Source organism: Puma concolor, chromosome E1 (genome assembly GCF_028749965.1).
Source record: "Puma concolor isolate L17-30 chromosome E1, mPumCon1.1.hap2, whole genome shotgun sequence".
Lineage (NCBI taxonomy): Eukaryota > Metazoa > Chordata > Mammalia > Carnivora > Felidae > Puma > Puma concolor.
The window spans coordinates 63,847,662-63,851,196 of NC_141680.1; the positions used below are offsets into that span (position 1 = coordinate 63,847,662).

Sequence of the window (3,535 nt, forward strand, 5' to 3'; positions counted from 1 at the left end):
CTGCACACCTCCTTTTGTTTACCGGACACTAGAGAGAACCACAGGCTTACAGTGTGACACTGGAATACTCCCCTTCCCCTCTGGCATTGGTCCTCCCAAGACATGGGGACAGGAGGGAGGAGGAGCGGAGACAGTGAGAAAGGAGCTATATAATTAGCTGTCACCTTGCAATATTTCCTAGGTTTAAGATGACTATTTCATTTTTTTTTTTTTAACATTTATTTATTTTTGGGACAGAGAGAGACAGAGCATGAACGGGGGAGGGGCAGAGAGAGAGGGAGACATAGAATCGGAAACAGGCTCCAGGCTCCGAGCCGTCAGCCCAGAGCCCGACGCGGGGCTCGAACTCACGGACCGCGAGATCGTGACCTGGCTGAAGTCGGACGCTTAACCGACTGCGCCACCCAGGCGCCCCAACTATTTCATTTTTAAAAGTTATGCTATGTTGTTTTCGTAAACAGCTATATTTGAGTTGCAAAGTCACGTCCATTCATTTGCACTCACGATGGAGCACGCACCCTTGCAGGTGCCCTGTCTGGCGCCTGGAGCTGACCTGTGAGACGCACGGGCAGAACTAACAGTGCTCTGACTGGAACAGCCATCCAGATGTCCCCTGATGGGGTGTAATCACACCCCTGAAGGGTGGGGTGGGGGGTCACGGGAGGGCCAAGTGGTCAAGGTCTGCAGCCAAGGTCTTTGGAAGAGATAGGAATGTAGTCAGGCTTGCTAAGGGGAGGGGACCATATGGGTCAGAGCTGGGGGTGGGCCTGAGTCACTTCCAGACTCCAGGGGACAGCTCAGGGCCTGACAGCTCCCACTGCCCCACATCCCAGAGGCAATAGTTCTCCTTCAGGAGGTCACGTGAGGGGCTTGGTTTACCTTTTAGGGGATGGCCCCGACCTTTGGGAGCTCTGGTGGTTTGAGTCACAAAGTCAGTGCCAGCAGCCCCATTTGCCTGATGGCCACCTGTTCTGTTGCAGGCCAGGCACCCAGAAGGAACCGGGGCTTTTGATCTGAGCTTGAAAATTCAAAGAATAGCGAAAAACATTTCACTGTCTCGCAACTGGCTTCGACGTGACAAGGACTTGTGCCCCTGTTGATAAGCGCAGGATGATATTTCAATGCCTGTCTGTTAGCACAGAGCCTTCTGTAGAGTTTTAGAAGAGTCTGGGAGTCCCAGTACCTTTCCCCCAGGGCAAAAATACTCCACCTTGAGAGCCAAATATCTCTCTAGCTCCCTCTTCTCCTTTGGATTTCACAGCCTTTGTGTGAGTGGGGTTTCACCTCTGAAAGCGGCAGCCAAACTGGAAACAGGTCAGTCACCAAACCATTGTGACATTTCCCTGAGGCCGGCTGGTTTGAGTCTAAACAGGTTAAGCACACAGGTCTTGGCTAAACTGGAGGTTAGACACTTAGGGCTAAGCTGGATTTCAACACCTGGAAGACTGCTTTTTAGACATTTAACAGCCACTTAATTATAAGCAACTGTGTTACTCACAAGACAGTGGTCCTGAAACTCCAAACAGTACCGGTAAGGAATGCCCCTCTCTCCAGGCAGTCCCGGAACTGAGGGTCCCACTGCTCAGCAAGCACATGAGACGTTTTCTCCTCCTCCTCTACAGATGTTGCCCATGAGGACCCAGGGCTCTCCATGACCCACCATGCGGGGGAGAGTCCCTTCAACTTGGAAAGGAGGAGGTGGTGAGTGTTGGGACGCTCAGTACCCTGGGGTTGCGGTGTCGAGTGACGAGCATGAGCAACAGCTGGAAGGCTACCAACAGCTGGTGGCTCTGTCTTGAAGGCTGAGCACTCAGCCTTGTGTTGCTTCAGAAACGTGCACACCAGCCCAAGGGCGGGCTTCAGCAGGACTCTGCAAAATGGCTTTAAAGGTGACACATGACACTATTGTGAATTCTTTTTTTTTTTTAATTTTTTTTAACGTTTTATTTATTTTTGAGACAGGGGGAGACAGAGCATGAACAGGGGAGGGTCAGAGAGAGGGAGACACAGAATCTGAAACAGGCTCTGGGCTCTGAGCTGTCAGCACAGAGCCTGACGCGGGGCTCGAACTCACGGACAGCGAGATCATGACCTGAGCTGAAGTTGGCCGCTTAACCGACTGAGCCACCCAGGCACCCCTCTTCTTTTTTTTTTTAAATTAAAAAATGTTTATTTTATTTGTGTGTGTGTGTGAGAGAGAAAGTGAACAGGGGAGAGGGGCAGGAGGAGAGAGAGAGAGAATCTTAAGCAGGCTCTAGGCTCAGCACGGAGCTTGACTCAGGGCTCGATCCCATGACCCTGGGATCATGACCTGAGCCGAAATCAAGAGTCCTATGCTCAACCGACTGAGCCACGGTGCCCCAACACTATTGTGAATTCTGACCTGAAAACTCACATTTCTTTTGTGTCATGACACACAGAGGGGGTTAGAGGAAGGAAGACATAGCAAAACAGAAGTGTCCCCTCCTCAATCAGTGGCTTCCCTCTCTCAAACCAAAAGCCTTGCAGGAACTTTCTTCAGACCACCTTTACCTCCCTAAGGAACTTCAGGCCAGCAGTGAGGGTGGGGGGTACTGGCCTCCTACCCATACACTCAAGCCCTTCAATGCTGGATTTCTGTTTGAACATCTGAGCAGCTGAGGGCTGAGTACAGGTGGGATACTGGTGTCTTTTGTAGGAGCCCGAATGATTCAGGCCAACTCAAGGGTCTCTATTTCTGTGAGTTTGTCCAAGTCTCACTCAGGTCTGGGCTCTCCTGGACCTGAGGCCCCATTCAATTTTTGCATGGTGACATTAAAAGTCACAGCATGTAATGATAGCAGTGAGGAAAATCTTTTCAGCTTTGGAAATTTGCTACTTCCCAATGGTGAAGACAGCTGGCAGGGTCAGTTGTGCTTTGAACTTGCTAGAAGTTCAAGGGTGAAAAGGCCCCGGCAAGGCTCCTCTACTCTGCCCCTGCTCAGTGATAAACTCCCAAAGTTCTAATGGGGACAGAGGCTGGACACAGCTCCAATGGGCCACAAAGGGGTCCTGGAGCCTCTGCACCCAAACGCTATTTTTCAACGGGATACCCCCTCAGCAACAGCTGTGACCAACCGAGCCAGCCAGGTTCCCCTCAGTGACAGTTTTTATTCTAAATGGCACCCTGACCGGGGGGAGCAGTGGTAAGGGTTGCATTGCCCGAAGCTGCTGGCATCTGTCCCAGCACGTCTCAGAGAATCGAGGCCCCTCACGTGTAAGTGTTGAGGACACCTGGCAGGTTTGTGTTCTCAGGGTGAGCGTCTGGCCTCCTTACACACTCTCCATGGGGACAGTAAATTGGAAAGGCTGGTTCCTAGCTTACCTCTGGGCTGCCATTCATAGGCTGTTCAACTTTGGACAAGTTGCCTGGCCTCTCTGGGCCTTAGTGAAGACACCTGTTCTTCAAGAAACTGAGGAGATCTGGTGTGCGGTAGACTTTCATCACGTGACTCCCTTCCCTGGGCAGCCATACACCTTCCTTCTTCCCACTCTCCCTCCTCATTTGAAGGTGTCT

At 51.5% G+C, this 3,535-nt stretch overlaps 1 long non-coding RNA gene across 1 annotated transcript; it reads left to right on the top strand.

The window, feature by feature from the left end:
• Positions 1–1,415: 1,415 nt before the first annotated feature.
• LOC147574624 (uncharacterized) lies at positions 1,416–1,905 on the top strand. The gene is made up of 2 exons (XR_015243758.1): positions 1,416–1,531; positions 1,623–1,905. It is a non-coding gene; the product is annotated as an uncharacterized LOC147574624 (long non-coding RNA).
• The last annotated feature ends 1,630 nt before the right edge of the window (positions 1,906–3,535 follow it).